This window comes from Mirounga angustirostris, unplaced genomic scaffold (genome assembly GCF_029215605.1).
Source record: "Mirounga angustirostris isolate CCGP_5_RB_7025 unplaced genomic scaffold, mMirAng1.0.hap1 SCAF_1, whole genome shotgun sequence".
Lineage (NCBI taxonomy): Eukaryota > Metazoa > Chordata > Mammalia > Carnivora > Phocidae > Mirounga > Mirounga angustirostris.
In genome coordinates this window covers 137588402-137608556 of record NW_026991709.1, presented here as the reverse complement: position 1 = coordinate 137608556, position 20155 = coordinate 137588402, and the positions used below count along the sequence as shown (strand labels likewise).

At 37.1% G+C, this 20155-nt stretch overlaps 1 protein-coding gene across 25 annotated transcripts in view; it reads left to right on the top strand.

The window, feature by feature from the left end:
* Positions 1-20155, top strand: part of THRB (thyroid hormone receptor beta) — a 404443-nt gene that overhangs the window by 178457 nt on the left and 205831 nt on the right. For all 25 annotated transcript variants that reach the window (XM_064588701.1, XM_054504453.2, XM_064588706.1 and 22 more), the window contains one exon: positions 13927-13998. The gene's annotated coding sequence lies outside the window, so the exon portion shown is untranslated. The remainder of the gene's footprint in view (positions 1-13926; positions 13999-20155) is intronic.

Here is a 20155-nt window from a genome sequence, read left to right as displayed (position 1 = left end):
GAATGTTTCTATGAATCTTTCTCTATGCATATATAATATTTACCCTTGTGCTTAAAAAATGGTTGAATTCATATTTTGTGTGTATAGTTTTTGACCTGCTTTTACATTTAACATGTTATTGTATTTCTCATGTTGTGATTTGTAAGTACTAGCTTTAATGGCTACACAATTACTTTTTAAAGTATTCCCCCCAGTTTGGAACTTACAGGCTGCTTCTGATTTCATACTACTAAGACAAATACTTCTGTAGACATTGGTGCCTGAAAATCATAGTCTGTATTTTTTGGTTATTTCCCTGGAAGCATCCATGCTTTCTTAGAGCTAAAGTAGAAACAAAGCTTAGGATCCATTTCAGCCCTGATAAATTCCTTATCATTTGCGAATCTTTTTTTGCAAAAGGAATGACCAGTCGGGTTCACATCCCTCTTTGGCCCACAACCTTGTCCTCACAAGGACAGCTTTACCAAATTGCACCATAGTGGTTGTCCCAAACCATGTTTTCCTTTCGTTGGGTGTGGAAAATAAGCCAGGATGGCACTTGCCCAAAAATGATCCAAGAACCTTTTGTAGAGAAAGTCACGTTCCATAGGACAGAATTTTAATATAAAAGTTTTATTAAGGTGAAATTTGTTCCTGCACCAGAAAGGTCAGTTTATTCTCACATGCCCCGACGAGTTCCTTCCAACATGTTTGCTAGCTCTTCTGTAGGCACACAGTTTCAATGACCTGAGAAAGACTTTACACCCTGTAAAGAGAGATAAAGGAAACTCAAGACCATGAACTCCTTTATCACAGCGATGCACATAGATGCTCACACCATTCTTCACTGTCAATTGCAGAACTCTTTGTTCCTCTTTCAAAAAGTGTCTTTGTGTTTCTCAGAATGAGCTGGCTCTCTCTCTCCCAGCTGTCGGAAATGCAAGAGAACTTCATGGAAAGCAAGAGTATATGTAGTCCCCTGTAGGGTTAGAGGTGAGCTCCTGTCACTTCATCCCAGTTGCCATCTGCTCTCAGGTGCACTGGTGCTGCAGACATTGTTACGGTGGTGGGACAGGAAGTGTCTCTCTTACAGCTATTGAGCTTCCTATTCCCAGAGAAGCACAACCCGGCACCTTCGGAGGACCTTTCTTCTCCTGGCTTTGCTCTGACTGATTCACAGTGTGACTTTGAAAGCGTTAAGGACTTGTTCTGGAAAAGAGTATGACAACTTATAAAGCACGTACACTATAATAAGTTAACATAAATTACAACAGAAAAAGAACAAGAAGGCAAAGGAAAACAAGGATAGACACTAAAAACGAGCCGGAGGTTAGGTTAATATGCAGAATGTATACCATTATTCATTTAATAGCGTTTTATTGAATGCCTAACATTTGCCAGAACTCTGGACTTGTTTCTCAAACTTAGTTGCAACAAAACATTAATCGTCTATGACTCCATCTAGTAAGTGGTCACCATTTTTAATGAAATAGGATGTGAAGGTTAGAACAGAGTAGAACAGAAAATATCACAGGGCATTGCACAAATTAAGGTCATTATTCACTAAAAACGTATGTTTCAAGTTTATGTGTGTCTTTGTGTATCTTTGTGTATCTTTCTTATCATGGTCATAGTAAAAGAAAGTGAAAAACTCTGTCCTACAAGTACACACATATCTAGGGCTGAGTTTTCTAGAAGTCAATGAGAAGAGGGAAGACATCAGTTACACAATTTTTGCTGCTCATCTCCTGCAAGAAGAACATATTCTTCACAAAGAGAAAAAAATGAATAACATACTCTACAACTCCTTTACAAAAAACCCTGGTAACTTAAAGCTGTTTCTTTCAGCTTCCTCCCTTTCCCCACCCCATAGAGGTGACAGCATAGCTCTACATTTTGCAAGATGTCTGAAATTTCCCCTGATGTATGCTTTAGACCCTATCATAATTCTTTACCATGTCTGTCTGTGTTCTTATTAATACTAAGTAGGAAACACACATGTGATATTTCTTAAAGTTTTCATAAACTTATGCTTTGAAGCAGAACATGCACATACATTCCATTAAAACACATATATACATTCTATTAAAAATGGTGGTCACAGGGCGCCTGGGTGGCTCAGTCATTAAGTGTCTGCCTTCGGCTCAGGTCATGATCCCAGGGTCCTGGGATAGAGCCCCACATCGGGCTCCCCCTGTTCAGCGGGAAGTCTGCTTCTCCCTCTCCCATTCCCCCTGCTTGTGTTCCCTCTCTTGCTGTCTCTCTCTGTGTCAAATAAATAAATAATAAATAAATAAATAAATAAATAAATAAATAAATAAATAAATAAATAAAATCTTTAAAAAAAATGGTGGTCACTTACTAAGATGGTTTCATGGACCATTAATGTGTTGCAATTCAGTATACAAATCATTAACATACAGCTTGATAAGTTTTCACAAAACATATACACCAATGTAACCACTAGTTAGATCATGAAATGGAACACTGACAAGAAGGACACACTCTTCATGTCCCCATTCATTCTCTCCCCAAAAGACTGAACTCTCCTGAATTCTAAAACTAGAGATTAATTTTGCTTTGTTTTGAACTTTATATAAAAGGCTCATGTAGGATGCATTTCTGTGTCTGACTTATTTTGTTCAATATTATGTTTGTGAGATATTCCATCACTGGTGATTTATTTTCCATTGTATACATATTGCAACTTTTTCTCCATTCAACTATGATGAATATTTTAATTGTTTCCAGCTTTTGGCTATTATGAAAAGTGCAGCTCTGGACATTTTACATGGGTTATTACTGAACATGTATACACAGTTTCGTTGGCTTTGAGGTTGGAATTTCTGGTTCATAACCATATTATTCAGTTTCAGGAGATACTGTAGAAAGGTTAAAGTGATTATATTCTCACCAGCAGTGTGTAAGACTTCCCATTTCTCCCTATCTTCTCCAACACTAGGTATTGGCAGTATTTTTTATTTTAGCTATCCAGTGGAGTGTATAGATAGATACTTCCTTGTGTTTTTAATTTGCATTTCCTTGATAAATGAGGAGGTTGAGCACTTTTTTACATGCCTGTTTGCACTTGAATATCCTCTCTTGTGAGGATACCCAGTCTTTGGCTATTTTTCATTGGTTTACCTTTTTCTTATGGATTTATAGGAGCTTTCTATATATTCTGAATATGATTCCTTTGTCACCATATATATTGCAAATATTATTTTGCACTTCTCTCATTATGGTGAGCAGAAATTCCTAACTTTAATTACTTATTTTTCCTTTATTGTTGTTCATTTGCGTTTTTATTTTGTTTCTTTTTTCTTTCTTTATCTCCTTTTTCCTTTCTTGTTAGTGCTTTTTGTGGCATGTTTAAGAAATCTTTGTTACCTAAAAATCATTAATCTATTTACCTATGTTACATTTAGACCAACAGTCCACCTGGAATTGATTTTTCTGTGTCCTGTGAAATGATACCTACCACTGCTTATTCAAAGCCATCCCTGTCTTGCTGCAATGCAGTATCATCTCTAATGATCAATGATGATATATGGATGGGTCTGTTTCTAGACTCTCTTTTGAGTTCTTTTGATCTATTTGTTTATCCTTGTGTCAACCATACTATGTTGGTTACTGTAGATTCATAATACTGAAACTGGTAGTATTAAGTCTTCACATGTTCTTTCTCAATGTTGCTTTGGCAACATTCTGGCCCATTGCTTTTCCACATAAACTTTAGTATTGGTTTGCTAACTTCCACTAAAAAATACTTACGTGATTTTGATAGGGATTATATTGAACTGATTTGGGGAGAATAAATCTCTTTACAATATTGATTCTTCCAATCTATAATTGTGTACTCCCACCTTCTTTTTTATTTTCAGTAAGGTTGTTTGGTTTTCTGTGTAGAGGTCTCTCATATCTTTTTATTAGATTTAATTTTTAGGTTATGTTTTTATGCTAATATAAATGCTATAATTTACTGAATTTTATTTTCTGTTTGTTGTTGCTATATAGCAATCCAATTGAATTGTATATGTTGATGCTATATCCAGTGACCTCGCTAAATACACTTACTAATTTTAATAATTTCTTTGTAGATATTTTGGATTTTCTCATACAAATTATAATGTCAGAGAATAATCGTGCTTTTATCTCTTCTTTTTGTTCAGTCTTTTTTTTTTCCTTATTGCAGTAGCTAGGACCTCTAGCATATGTTTTTTTTTAATATTTTTATTGTTATGTTAATCACCATACATTACATCATTAGTTTTTGATGTAGTGTTCCATGATTCATTGTTTGTGCATAACACCCAGTGCTCCATGCAGAACGTGCCCTCTTTAATACCCATCACCAGGCTAACCCATCCTCCCATAGCATAGTGTTTAATAAAGATGGTTATAGAAGGTATCTTGGAATGTTTCCTAGTCTAAGAGCAAATTTTCAATATTTATCATTAAGTAAGATGTTTGTTATAGGTTTTATCAGATTGAGAAAGTTTCCTTCCAATCCTAGTTTGCTGAGAGTGGTTATCGTGAATAGATTTGAATGATAGCAAATGCTTTTTTCCATATCCATTGAGATAATCATATGCTTTTTTCCACTTTTCTGTTAATAGGATGCTTTACATTGATTTTTGAATTTTAAACCAACATTCTATTTCTAGAATAAATTCCTCTTGCTCATAATGTGAATCACTTAAAAAACATCTCAGGATTTAGTTTGCTAATATTTTGTTTAGTATCTTTCCCCTAAATTCATATGTAATATTAGTTTGTAAAGTTATTTTTTATAATGTTCTTGCTGAGTTATGGGATCAAGACTATGTTGACCTCATAAAATGAGTTTCATATAATGAATTGAGATATGATCCCTCTTTTTCTATATTATGGATGAACTATGTAAGACTGGTGTGGTGTTCCCCTTAAGTGTGTGGTAAAATTCACCAATAAAGCTGTTCAGGACTGGAGAGTATTTTGTGAGGAAATTTTTAAGTACAAAAAAGTCAATTTCTTGAAGGATATAGGACTATTCACATTTATTATTATTTTCTTGTTTATTTTCCTGTTTGGGCAAATTTTTTTTGGTGTTTTATCCATTTCATCAATATTTTCAAATATTGCCATAAGGTATTCATAGATCCTCTTATCTTTTTAATGTCTCTAAAATCTATAGTGAAGCCCTTTTTTATTCCATATTTGTAATTTTTTGCCTCCTCTTCTTTTTTCTCAATTAACCTGGCTACAGGCTCATGGGTTTTGTTAGTATTTTTCAAGAAGAAATTTTTGGCTTGGGTTATTTTCTCTATTACATCTCTGTTTTCCATATCATTAATTTCTAGTTATTATTTTTCCTTCTACTTTAATTTGGTATTGTCTTTATGACTTAATGAGATAGATAAGTCATTAATTTTCAGGCTTCCTTTATTTCTAATGGATGCATTTAAGTATATGCATTTCCCTCCAAGGACCCTTTTAGCTGCAGCTTACACATTTTTTTTTTTTAGATTTTATTTATCTATTTATTAGAGAGAGAGTGTGTGTGTGTGCGTGCATGAGAGAGAGAGAGAGAGAGAGAGTGGGGGAGGGGCAGAGGGGGATGGAAAGGAACAAGCAGACTTCCTGCTGAGCACAGAGCCTGACACGGGGGCTCAATCCCAGGACCCCAAGATCATGACCTGAGCCCAAACCAAGAGTTGGTCACTTAACCAACTGAGCCACCCAGGTGCCCCAAGCAGCTTACATATTTTGATATGTCATGTTTTCTTCACATTTTGGTTCATAATATTGTTTAATTTTCACTGTACTTTACCTTAACCCATGAGGTAATTAGAAGTATACAGCTTAATTAATTTCAAACATTTGTGATTTTTTTGGTTATTGTTTTATTATCAATTTCTAGCTTAATTCCTCTGTGGTTAGAGAACATACTCGATATGATTTTTGATCTTTGAAATTTTTCCAGGTTTATTTGTTGCCCAGAAAATGCTAAATTTTGGTAAATGTTTAATGTGCATTCTGTGTATTCTATAGTTGTTGGTCACAATGTTCTAAATAGATTAAGTCAAATTTAGTAATCACATTATCCAGATCTATATCCTAATTCATCTTAAAAAGAACATTCTACCAGTTACTGATAGAGATACATTGAAATCTTCCACTCTGATGGTGGATTTGCTTACTTTTTTTTTTTTTTTTTTTTTTTTTAGTTTTACCCATGTTGGCTTTATATATTTTGAGACTTTGTTATCAGGTGTGTTCAGATTTTAAATTGTTATGTCTTCCTATGGATTGATTTTTTTTTTATCATTTTGTAATATCCCTTTGTATCTCTAACAATATTTCTTATCATTAAGTTTATGTGTCTGATATAAGTACAATTTATATGCATTTCTCCAATCCTTTTTCTCTTTCAAATGTTGTGTTCTTATACCCAAAATGTGTCTCATTTAAGCAGCATTTAACTGGGACTTTTTTTTTTCAATTTAGTACATGTATATTACTTGAAGTGTTTAGTCTATTTGTATTTCGTGCAAGTACTGATATATTGGGGTTATAACCTATGATATTACTCTTTGATTTTTTTATCTGTCCCAGCTGTTTAGTGTTTATTTTCCTCTCCTTTGTTTCCTTTTTTTAAATTAATAAGGTGCTTTGTCTCAATTGACTTCTTAGTCATATATTCTTTTACTTTTTTTTAGTGCTTCCACTAAAAATTACAAATTGTATCATTAATTTATTGGTGTATAATATAAACTGTGACTGACTACTTTCCAGAAAATGTAAGGGACTTAGACCATTTTAATTCCATTTACCCCTCCCACCTTTTGTGTTATTATTGCTTATAGTTCAATCTTACATACATTTTTAAACTATAAGAAATTACAATTATTGTTCTAAAGAGTTAATATTCATTTAGATTTGCTGCACATTTGCCATTTTTATTGCTCATCATTCCTTCCTGTATTTCCAAGTTCCCATCTGGATTTTTTTTTTTTTTTGTCCTTTTACCTAATTTTTATTTATTTATTTATTTTTTAACATTGGTCTGCTGGTAGAAAATTCTCTTAGAATTGCTTATCTGAAAAAGTCTTCATTTTGTCTTCATTTTTAAACAACTTTATTGAGGTCTGATTGATATAAAATAAACTGAGTGTATATAAAACATACAATTTGGTAGAGTTTGATATATGTATACACTGTTAAAACATCACCACAATCAATAAAATGAACATATCCATTACCACCAAAAGTCTTCCTATGCCGCATTTTGATTCTCCAAATGCAGAGCATAACTTTGAGGGCATTTGGGACAAACCCATCTTTTCCTGGGCCTTTGCATTGGGTTCAGCATGGAACTAAAAAAAAAAAAAAAAAAAAAAAAAAAGTCTTCCACTTTCTTGGGCCAGTATAATAATAACAATGACAGCTAATATATATCATGTTTATATGTGCCAGACACAGTTCTAAGCACTTCACATATTTTAGTACTTGATTTATTGAATTTACTCTTCATCACAACTTTATGAATTGGGTATTATTATCAGGCCCATTTTACCATTGAGGAAGTGAGGTAGAAACTAGAGGGTGTCTCAGGGCATGAAAAAATATGTGCATCCTTTGGCCTGGTGAAAATCTTCTACCTGGAGATTCACCAGTGTCTCAGTACTAAGCACAGATGTGTTATTTTTAATCTTTTATTTTATTTTTATTTTGGAAAATTTGGAAAATAGAGGTAGGTATCCAGAATAAAATTTAAATCACCAATAATCCAACAACCCAAAGATTACATCTTCTGGCAATTAATTGTATCCTTTGAGTCTTTTGCTATTATAGATAATACCACATGAACATCCTTGTCATTTTAGCCTTGTATATAGCCATAATCATTTATTTAAGATAAACTCTGAGAAGTAGAAATACTGAATAAAAGAACATGAAAAACGTCAGGCTTTTAATGCACTCACTAATGTTTTACTAGTTGAATGGGTAAAGGTGTGGGGGGAGAGTACACAGTAAGCAGATGAATATCAAGGTGAATGAATGTCAAAGAAGTCACATGTAAGAAAGAATAATTCCAATACCACAGTACAGGCAAGAAAGCCTCCAAAGGATCTCTGATGTGATGATTTTGTATATTTGTTTATTTTTTTCCTTTTAGAAAAAATGGAGTTTAATTATTTTGAATAAATAGCTTTCTTTTGGTAGATACCACTGGGTTTGGATATAGACTTTTACGGTCTCTTTTGTTGTTTGTTATTACTGTTAATTATGTTGCTCCAATTACAGTTGTGTTCACTCAATCGAAAGAATCATCACCAAGTTCATTCTGGTATAGAATCTGGACTGACAGCCTCAATGCCCAGCTTCTGCTATTGCTCCTTCATGGGTAGCGGCTTCCCTGCCATGCTTTGTTTGGAGATCCTCCGGGGTTGGTTCTGTGGGGTGATGAATGCCATCTTTGTTTAAGGGGGCAGGAGGGAGAATAATCTAATTCTACCAAAGAGAGACAACAGTAAACCGATCCTGTGTTTCCATTGCTGTTGGAAAAAGAACAGTAAATGACAGCAAAATTGAGTAGCTTGATACTTGCACAGTATAAATTACCCAGCGGAAGAGATGTGTCGAGCAGGAGAGTGAGGATTTGATCTCTGCCTTTCAGTTTGCAGTCATTGTCAACCGCGAAGTACAAAAGTTGGCCCAGCAAACCTTGGCTTCATCCAGGATGCCAGGGAGAGAGCCAAGAGATTTTTTTTCCCCCTGCGGTTGCTCAGGATTGGTCTTTGGTGAATATGTTTACATCGGTGAATAAAGTTAGAGTACTTTAGTCATTTTGCTACAGTAATGTTTTTCAAACTGTGGGCTGTGCCCTATTAGAGGGTAATGAAATCAATTTAGCAGGTCATTGCTAACTTTTCTGTAATGAAATAGTATATACAACAGAATAGAAAAAGATAGAGTTGAAAGGAATAGAAAATATCCAAGTGCAAGACAGAAGTAAGAATATTATTTTGTAAGACTTCTGTTTTAGTTAGATATATACAGGCACATCTATATATATGTACTTGTGTTGCAGATTAAAACATACCTTTTATTGTGGGTCATGGTCAAGTAATTACTGCCAGGAATATTTTAGATTTAGAGATGGGTTTTTTTTTTTTTTCTAGGAATATTTTTGTATATAGACAATTTTCCAAAAGTTGCTTGGAATTGAACAGATCAGACTTTGGGGTTTGGGGTTGAGGTGAGCAGAGAAAGTCTTCATATTGACATGGATAGTAATTATCTTCTTGCTGATCAAAACTCCAAGTAGAAAAGAGGCAGACACTTTCTCCTCTGCTGTCCTGGCTTCTGTTCCCTTGCAGTGTAGTCAATAAACCTCTATCTCCTTTAAAAAACAAAGCAAACAAACAAACAAAAACTCCAAGTAGAAAAAAATTTGGCTTTTCTGAATCTGTCTTTATTATGGTCCTATATGGAAAGTAACTCTGATAACGACACCTCTTTGAAAATGTCAGCTAGAAAACACCCCAAGGTGAGAAAACCACCATAGTGCCATTCAGATACCAAACCAAAGCTCACCAGACTGACAAGAGGATGGCTCATGCTAGTACTATACACCTACTTGCCTGTGATTGGGGTTAAGAATTTACCAGTGAAGATACTAGTAATTGATGGTAATAATGTGCTAATTTCAAAATTTTATGATGATAATTTCATAATAAAATAAGTTTTCATGGATCCAAGTTCCCCCCCCATTCAGCTTTATTTAAATCTGTGTTAATTGATTTAAGTTAACATTAAATAGACTCTTGAACTTGGGTAACATCTAGATAGTGGCCCAATTGTATATAAGTAAGTTCCCCAAATGTGGGAAATATGCATATAATACATAGATACAGATCATATCAGTATGTAAAATGTTCTTCCAAATATATCCATTCATTGGTAATTCATCCATATGAAACTAAAGAACAGTCAATACAATGAATAAAAATAGTTGCTCTAAAGAACAAGGCAGTGGTTTGCCTGGGGTGCTATTTGAGAAAGATTTGGAGATGGTGTTTAGACTCAGCAATAAGGAAAGGCTGCATTTGATTAGTGATATCTGTGATGAACATGGATGGTATCTCGGTTGCATGGATTGCTTTTCTCTGTTTTATATGGGGAGGGAAAAGAGCAGCAGACAGATCTAGCCCAGAGTTAAACCCTTTGGCATCTCTCATTCTCATTTTATTTCTGTTCACATTCATGTAGATTATTTGTTTAGATAGTGCCTCATAAATGTTTGCCTGTTTACTCCTTCCATTACCACTGCTACTGTTAAATTTTTGATCTTCATTAAAAGAAGTATTTATAGGAGCTTTCAAGATCGCTTCCCCGCTGCTGTGCTTACCATTTTTGATAGGATCAGGGGTCATGGGCTCCACTGAAAGCCATGTGAAAGCTACATACCATCTCTCGGAAAACTGAATGCTTACACAAAGTCCTGCCAGTTTGTTCAGAAGGGTTGTGAATTCTCTGAGGTCTGCACTTAGTTAAAAACCCCTAGTCTAGTTGTCTCTCTCCAATCTATGTCCCTCCAATCTCTATCAGAGTAACGCTCCTAACGTGCATGTTTACTCTCTGCTCAGAATCATCTTGTTTCCTGCTGTCTTCAGAACAGGAGTCCAGTCTGATTGGAATCCAGACTCCAAGTTCTCACTTTTGTAGCCCCATCGTCCCCTCCCCACCCCTGCCTCCTCCTCCCAAATGCACAGCCTTCTAAGCCGAACCAGCACACATGCTTGGCAGAGACAGCTGACATGAGTCAACTTCATTCGGTGTCTCTCAACTGCGACAGGCTCGCTGACGCATCTTCTCATGGCAATCACAGGGAAGCAAGAGAAAACACATGAGCGTAACAAGAACTTTTTCAGACTGCTCCAAGCAGCATACATGATAATGTTGCATTGGCCAAAGCAAGTTATATGGCCAAAACCAGACTCAAAGGGGACAGTAAACTAGATTCAGACTCTTTAGTGCAACATTACGTGACAAAAAGGTAGGTACAGGGAGGGGTTAAGAATGTAGGCCATAATGCAATATAGTCTGTCTCAGACTTCAGAACTGACACTAAAGAGATGGATAAATAAACGGATGACATTATTATTTTTTTTTGCCATATTAACCCTTTTAAAACAAAAACTTTGCAATAAAATACACATGGTGTTTTTGCTCGTTTGTTCGGAATGTTTCATTTGTACATAGTTACTGACTGAAAAAGAAATTGACCAAGTAAAGAGCCATTTACAAATAACATATTAATAAACCAAGTTAAAGGAACTTTATTTATTCTTTAACCTTCAATTTGCATTAATTGGGAGCAGTCACGGGAAATCGTGCCAATTTCACCTCAGGTCAGATGGCTCAACAAAATGAACTATTTCATGCCTAGAAATAAATATATTCCAAGTATAAACATGAATCAGTTACAAAACAGATTCTTTTGAAAGTACAAAATAACCACACTGTTAATATATTTGTGCCCCAATTAAAAGTGTGTAAAGAGCACACATTCTAGGCTAAAGTTGTCCCAGGGAGTGATTCTCATTTTTGCTTTGAATCTCATGTAAATAACTGGGCAGGCTCCTTTGAGCCATGAGCAAATTCATGGCCCCCAGTTTTCTAAAGAGAAGAAGAATTCAAAATGGGTATGCTTAAGTTGGAAAGGTCTGGGGCTTGATCTTGCTACTTTAAATTTCCTTCATCACTAAGAAATCATTTGAATTTGTCTAGTTGGAGTACTCTAATTTGGTTTGAGGCACATGATGAAAGAGATACTCTCTGTAGGGATTATGGCAAAATTTGGAAGCACCCTCAGTCGCATTGTTTTTCAATTTCCTTCTCTGCAGTTTTATCTTAAAACCTGGGCCTGTTCTTAGTAATTCATGATATCTTACTACCAGGGTGAAATTCCTGGCTAGCTGCTTCTTCACTGTTTGACTTTGGGCAAAAATGTTAAACCTTCCCGTGCCTCTCCTCTCCTCATCTGAAAAATGGTCATATGATCATTGTGAGGATTAAACTAAGTGAAATTAGGTAAAAGATTAGCACAACCCAGCCCACAAAATGTTCTTAATAAAGGTTATGTATAAGATGCTTATTATTATGAATCATGACGTGAGAATTTTTAGGTTGTTTTCACTGAGTCAGGTTCACATATATTCTTCAAAATCTAAATCAAACTTATACCCTCAAAAAATAAATGGTATTTTCCTACAAAAAGGCACTGATGTTTTTAAATATCAATGTCAAGGATAGTGGTGTATAGTTACTTATATTCACATAAAGCCACAACGACAGTTACAAACACTATCTTCTTCCTGGGCTTGTCCATTTATTCTTTGAGAACGCTTTTAGAATACGCTTCTTAAAAATGTCTTGGTCTTCAGCCTCGTGCTATCCGATTTTCTGATGTTCTAGCAAACAGTGAGGTGATATTGATGGCTTAGGATTTAAAGTCTGTTACAAGAGCAATGGACAGAGACTGATGAAAGCAGGTAAATACAACCCCAAAGTCTTACGTCCTGTTGTTTTAAGAGGGAGGAAAATGAATAACAAGCCGATCAATTTTTAACAAATCTGTTTTGCCTTTTAACACACCAAGCGTCCCTTCTGCTTAGAGTCATGGAGTAAAAGAGCCACAGTGAAAACAAGACACAACAGCATCCTGAGGAGCTCAGAGTCCATCACAGAGGAAACTCACACATCCACACATGCTTATGCACGCCCACACACACCCAACAATCACTTTAATGACGTAACAAGTGCTTTTATGGTGCTATAAATGTTGGGTGTTGAGTGAAAAGACAATGACTTGAGCATATATTCATCCGATGTGGCAGCTACAGGGAATGTGACAGACCAACATGGTTAGCTCTCACATAGACAATGTCAAGTCAAAAATGGAGAATGGTAGATATACATGTACAGAGATTCATATCATAGAGATAAATTTGAAATGCACAAGCACCGTTCATTGTCCTGGATGCATATATTGTATGTAAATGTAAAAAAAAAAAGTGGACTAGAAAAATAGAAATTCATGGTCTGGCCTAAGAGTGGGGTTGTCAAGATTATACCAATGCTCTCTATTTTTTAACTAAAAAAAAAAAAAGCAGCTACGACAAAATTTATCAATGGTCTATTCGAGGCAGCAGGAACGCAGACATTTGCTCTACTAACCTCTGTTTTTCTGAGTTCTAAGTTCCTCACAACAACCACAAAAATTGCGGGACCACAGTTAACTGAAAAGCAGCTTCTTGCTTATTCTTCACACAGACTCTCCGAACCATCTTCTGCTCAACAACTAGATGCCACGGTCTGTTTGGCCGTCTCCTTCACCTGTTTATATGTGTGAGAAGTATCCCCAGCATGATCACACTGAACACAATCTAGACAGCTCCATAGTTCCAAGCCCGGATACGGCCCCTGATGAATTCCTGTCATTTCACCACAAGGCATGGCTGACTCTATTGGTTGAGACATATCCTGGGAACCGTGCTCTGAGGCCCACCGTACCTTCGTTAGCACAAAATCTCTAAACTGTTTAAGATTTACGTTTGCCTTGTAACCATCTTCCCAGGCTGGCAATCCAAAGCTCCTGAGTCTTGTCCACAGCAAAGTAGGTCTTTGGGATCCACAAACGTTGTCCTATGCCTATGATGTGTTACTAAACTTCTGTGCTCAAGTTCCTTTCTCTGAAACCATTTCCCCTTTGGAATGAGAGTTTTATCTCAGTCTAATTTGCATTTATTCAGAATCAGAGACAGCTCTGAAACCGAACCCTATTTAAGCATAGATAGAAGAGCAGTTGCAGGTTAAACAAATGTTGGGGAACTTAAAAAAAAAATGAAAACAAAAACAAAACACATCTATTTACCTTCTGTGTTTCCTTTTTTCCAGATCTGCGGTTTCCCTCCCATTGGCCGGCCTGTGTGGGTGCCAACTTCTGCACGTGATTTAATGGATCAGAAGGTCAGATGTCAGGCTTGACTTGGCTGTTTGCAGACTCGTGATCTTTATGATTAATTGTCACTTTTTAGCACTAGGGGAATTACCTTCTAATTTGTGGCATTGTGACTGTTGTTATTTAACATAGTTGTGACCTCTGTAAGTATTCAGGAGGAATATAAAACATTAAAAGGGCTGGAAAAACATAATGGAGAAAAGGAAGTCTGCAAGAATTAATTTAGGGCGAGAAGAGTAATAATCGGACAAAGAGAGAGAGGAGCCGTATTTCATTTGTTATGTGGGGAAGTTGTGCTCAAGAAAGATCTAGAAGCCCTCTCCAACTGCCTTTTCCTTGGGTGCTAAAAGAAAGTGTCAGGAGTAGCTAAGTGGTGGGTTAGAGCCCGTGGGATAGGGCTCGGCACCTGCACAGTGCACATCCCCTTGCTTCCCAGACAAGCTCTCAATTCTCCTGCTGGTCTGCAGATGTTTGGTAATGTCAAGCAGCCTGTTTGGAAGGCTAGGTTATAATTTGGAACCCAGTTTGTTTACATTATTATAACAACAGTTTCAGTTTGTCTCTGCAGTTAAGATTATGTCAGCACTTTCCTTTCTGTGTTTATTATTTTTAGCAGTTTGAAAGCTAACCGTGAAAAATGGCTTTCTGGCTGTCAGGTGACATTCCGGCGGGGCCGGGGTCTGGTGAAGTCTATAGAGATGCTCCTGAGCTGTGAGAGTGGGTCTTTTGAATGCTGTCTTTGTGCCTCCCTTTGCCCAGGGCCTCTGGCTTATTGTCTAGGCGCCTCAGTCCGGGTGGCGCTATCTGATGGTAACCACTACTAATATTACAGTGCTCAGTGCCCAGGCCCTCCCTGGGGGCCCCCAGTCTGGCTGCCTCTGTCTCCCAGCCCTCCCTCAAGGGAGCCAGTCAAAGCTCTCATATCAGAAAGCACTATTTGCAATTTATAGAATGTTCAAGGGAAAAGTATCAGTGAGGATCACCTGGGCCTGTGGTTCTCTAACTTTTTTTTTTTTTTTACAAAGAACCCTTTTCCCACACGAAATCTCCCAGGGAATCCCAATTTGTAAGACATGGAAAAGTACAGCTGTTCTGTTTGAAGGGGAGGAGGGCTGCCGCAGAGCCCACCCTTCAGCCTCTCTTCACCCACCCCAATCAAGGTGACTCCTCAGGCCCCCTCACCATTCCCAGGAGACCTCCCGACTCCTAGGGATACTGGCACATCATTCTTACAAGGTGATCCCTGCCACTTACAGATAAGGAAACTAAGAGGTGATTTTTATACACGCTTCAAACATGAGACATTAGACACTAAGCCACAAAAGAGTACACACTGTATTAATCCATCTCCATACAGCTCTAGAAAAGGCAAAACTCATCTATGATGATAGAAATCGAAATAGTGATTACCTCGAGGAGAAGAGGACATTGACTGGGAAGGAGCATAAGGTAATCTTCTGGGGTGATAGAAATGTATATCTTTATAGAAGTGTGGGCTACATGGCATTCATCAAAACTCTTCTGTGCTTTTTACTGTCTATAAAGTATGCCTCCATCAAAAAATAAAAACAGAGGGAAAATAAGGCAAACAGATAAATGAACTAGGCATTTAATACAGAAATACTGATGAGCTTCCTTAAATATTGAAAATACTAATGAACATCCTTAAAGCTGTGTGGACTATTTATTGAGTGGGCTCTAAGGTCATTATGCAGTTTTAGAAGATGGGAGACCATGCTCCTCTTCCAGAACTTTCTTTGTTCAATAATCACCAAAGCTGGGGGAAAAAAATTTCTCAGAGAATACCAGACAGTGGAACCACGGACTACCTTTTGGGATCTTCTAGCCTGTGATGTGTCTAAAAGGTGATATGTGGGCAGTCACAGAGTGGAAATCTTGAACCCAGTACTCGATGCGTGCATTGCTTTGACACGTACTATACATGTACTAGTGATAATGCTCCAGAAAGCCTTCATAATTTTTTAATCCTTTGCTTCCTCATCTCAGTGCTTTTCCATCACCTATGAAATGCAAAATTCTCTCTCCCGTATCTTAGTGGAGTGGAACTTCTGGTGACAGAGATTGGGATTCAGGGCTCAAGAGACACCTGTAGAATAGGGCTACTCTGGGTTCGGTCTTTCTGCTTTGGGCATGTGTCAAGTACTCTCACATGATGCGCTTTGTGCCTACACCTTTGCAATAGGCACTTTGACCCTTAAAAAAATACTTCCTTTTCCCTGAAATACTTTGAGCCAACCCTACTTAAATTTTTCTATTTGTGTGTTTTAGAAGTCCTGCAGTAACACGAAAGGTAATTGTTTGGGTTGAAGTGCAACTAAGGACATAGACCAGGCCAGATGGGACCCAGCAGCCAAATCTGCATTTAGAGCCTGATGAGAACCCTAAGTGGGCAGAAGGAAGGAAAATGTTTTGTTTTTTAGTGTTTATTTTTAATGGTTTAAAAAATTTTTAATTTAAATTCCAATTAGTTAACATATACTGTATTATTAGTTTCAGAGGTAGAATTTAGAGATTCAACAGTTACATACAACACCCAGTGCTCATTACATCAAGTGCCCTCCTTGATGCTCATCACCCGGTTACCCCATCCCCCCACCCCCGCCCCTCCAGCAACTGCCAGTTTGTTTCCTATAGTTAAGAGTCTCTTATGGTTTGCCTCCCTCTCTGTTTTCATTTTATTTTATTTTCCTTCCCTTCCCCTATGTTCATCTGTTTTGTTTCTTAAATTCCACATATGGGAGAGCCTGGGGGCCTTAGTCAGTTGGTCGGCTGCCTTCAGCTCAGAACATGATCCCAGAATCCTGGATGGAGCCCCGTGTCAGACTCCCTGCTTCTCCCTCTTCCTCTGCCCCATCCCACACACACCCCCATCGTAATAAATACATACATACATACATACATAAAATAAATAGTAAATAAAAATCTTTTTTAAAAATTCCACGTATGAGTGAAATCATATGGTCTTTGTCTTATAGTCAGTCAGAGGAAGCTTTTTGGGGGGAGGGAGGAGCCGAGGGAGAGGAGCAGAGGAGCTTCTGGAACCTGATGTGGAGCTCGATCTCAGGACCCTGAGATCATGACCTGAGCCAAAGTCAAGAGCCCAACTTTTAACTGACTGAGCCACCCAGATCCCCCAGAAAATGTTTTTGAAAAGGAAATGATGGCAGTGTTAGGAAAGGTAAGAGAGGGTCATGTGGAGCTGGAGCAGGAAGGATTTGAAGATACTCAAATGTTCCAGCCTTTGAGACTATGCAGACAAATTCTCTACTACTTGAGTGATTTCCCAACAAAGGGCCAAGGCCTATTGAACTCCCAAGATTGATCCACATTAACAAAAATTCAGTTCACTAATGACGCCATGGCAAAAATGAACCATCCATAGAAAATAACATTTTAAATAACCAGAACCTATTTTAACCAACACATTCCATGCTTTGCATGCATAAATTTCCTAATCGAATCAAATTTAATTGAGCAAGGTTTTTATTTAACCAATTTAGTTTAATGTGCATAAGAGCAAAAATGAAATTACACGATCTAAGAGTTTGGGCAGAATGTGCTTTTTTTTGCAATCTTATGCCCATTTTAAAGGAACCGTTTCTTCACATCATTAAGAGTCAACTTTTCTAAATGGAAAATGGAAGACAGAAATTGTGTGTCTCCTCCATCCCAGTGATTTGGGGAAAGTGAATTCTCTTGGAGCCTACATTCTTAAAATGTATGAATGCATGTATGTATGCATTCAAGTGGTCTTAAGACAATGCAACATGTGTGTAGTCAGATTCTAGTTATTCATGAGAATGAGGGTAAAATGTCAATAATTGAAGTCCAATCTATTGATAGTTTCTCCCATTGACTACTAAAAATCAGCAATCTGAAACTTTCATCTATTCAGCTGCTTATAAGGACTGTTAACAACGGGGACAATATCCTGATTTGAGTTTTATCCCCCTTTCCTTCCTCAACTATTTTTCCTATTGGTGCCATTGGGATAATAACTGAAAAACAGAATGAAAGAAAAGTAACAAACACTTTAATGTGCATATTAATAATAATATTATATATATTTGTTTATTGTTTATTATTGTTGTTGTTTATAATAATAATTCTTATTATTATTGGTTCCCAGACAAGAAAATTGAGGGCAAAATGAACAGAAGCAATGCCTAAAGAACATAATTGTCACAGTGGCAGGGCTGGACTTGAACTTAGGTCTTTCTATCTGTAAGCCCTGTCTTAAGAAGAGAAGCAATGGCTCAAAACTAATCAAAATATTACATTGACTGGATTGGAGAAATAGCTCCATTAGTGGAGAGAATAAGCTACTATTTGGGACCTGCCCATAACAGAAAACCATAAATAATAGTGACAAATGCTCAAAAGTATTTTTCTCTCCACAGCAACAGGGGGTAGTTCTACAATCATCAGGGACTCAGGCACCTTCTATCTTTCTGTATTTTTATTCTTTACACACGACTTTATCCTTAAGGTTACCTCTTGGTTCAAGATGGTTGCTGGAGCTCTAGCCCTCACGTATAAATTTCAGGCAGCAGGAAAGATGGGAAGAGGAAAGGGAAAGGCACCCATCGACAGCTATGTTTTTCCTCTTTAGGAGGCATTACCAGAATTCCCACCCCACAACTTTTACCTACATTCTACCAATTCCTAGTTGTAAAAGAATCTGGAAAATGTAGTTGGGTACTTTGCTATCCAGAAGTAAAATGAAATTTGGTTATAAAAGAATATCATGGAGGCACCTGGCAGACCTAGTCACAGTTAGGCAAGTATGAGAAGCTTTTTACTTCGGGAGAGGAATGATCAGGGTGGTTCTTTAGAGGAAATGATCTTGTAGCCAACTGAATGATGAATAAAAGGGGGAGCAATAAAAAGTAGCTTTGAAGGGTGTCTGGGTGGCTCAGTTTGTTGAGCGTCTGACTCTTGATTTGGGCTCAGGTCATGATCTCAGGATCATGAGATCAAGCCCCACATCAGCCCAGAGTGGAGCCTGTTTAAGAGTCTCTCTCTCCCACTCCCTCTGCCCTCCCCCCCCCCAAAAAAATGGCTTCAAGGACTTCAGTTTGTGGTGATAAGCTTCTTATTAGTGAGGTTGTATTAGGGACAGGAGAGAAGAGATGGATGTGATAGAATTTATGAAGAATGAATTGACCAAAGAGAATATATTCATTAATTGTGTAGTTCAAAATGGTGTTTCAGCAAACACACACACACACACACACACACACACCATGTGTGTGGGCTGTGTATATGTATATAAATACATTATTTATGTTATGTATATTCATATGCATATAAAGGAATGGCAACTCAGGAAAGACATTTAGCTAAACTTCTAGGAAACAGGATCTAGGTAAACAAAAAAGTTACATGGTATTTGTCTATACAGAATATTGGCTGGGAATTTATGATGCATCCTCTTGGCAATGCATACATAATATATGCATGCATACATAAGTAAATACATGTATGCACCACATACAACACAAACATAAAACTTTTCTAGGGCTCCATAACACCAATAGCAGTGATCTTCAAATTTTGGCATCCCTAAAAAAAGAAAAAGGAAAAATAAAAAGAGACTAAATAATAGGTTTTAAAAGGAATGAGAGGAAAGGGAGCTGTAAAGATAACTAAGAAGTTATCATAAGAAGCCAAGCTAGAGTAAGTAGGAAAGTCAGAATGGGGATGGAAACCAGTTTTTCTTTCAACTCTTCTTTCTTCCTTCTCGCCTCCCTCCCCCCCATCTCCCACCCCCACTTCCTTCTTTCCTTAATTTTATGAGGAATAGAATCTAACTTTGGTAACTATATTTTCATAGACTTTTCATTATGAGCTTCCAAATGAGGAAGAACTTAACCTCCAGGTCGTCATCACATCCCTTTTGTTAAACCAGAGCATAGCGGGTAATGTCTTGCCATTTTGTAGATGACAAAATCAAAGCACATCTGTGGTGCTGGTAGGTTGAAACCAGAGCCTCCTGGCATAGCTGTTTGGGAACTCCATTGCATGCATGGTGCGTGATATACTCACAAATGCACACATCTCTCGTGTGTGTAATCAACAGGGCTGAGCAAAAATGACCAAGTTTCTCAGTACAACTCTCTTGATCCTGTGTGTTAGACATCT